The sequence below is a fragment of the Penaeus monodon genome, chromosome 23 (genome assembly GCF_015228065.2).
Source record: "Penaeus monodon isolate SGIC_2016 chromosome 23, NSTDA_Pmon_1, whole genome shotgun sequence".
Taxonomy (NCBI): domain Eukaryota; kingdom Metazoa; phylum Arthropoda; class Malacostraca; order Decapoda; family Penaeidae; genus Penaeus; species Penaeus monodon.
Window position 1 is genome coordinate 26,944,985 of NC_051408.1, and position 303 is coordinate 26,945,287.

Below are 303 nucleotides of genomic sequence, written 5' to 3' on the forward strand. Positions count from 1 at the left end.
AGCGGGGTGATTAGTGCTTCCATCTTTTTCATCTTTTATAGTTTTTAGGTACCTTTTTGATGACCATTTTTATGCCATATGAATTTGTATCTGCACTTTCTTTAACTTTTATTATTTTTATATGTTATGTTTAAAACTGAAAGTAATGTATTTTACTTTGCAATGATCTTACCTTTTCCTGTGAAAAATTGCATTTCAAATAATTCTGGAAAAAGGTTGATGTTCGCATTGTCTCTCCTCCCGCCTATTAAGGGGCCATTCTGAGTGAATAAGTGTTGTCAATCGAACGTGTGTTTGTGTACA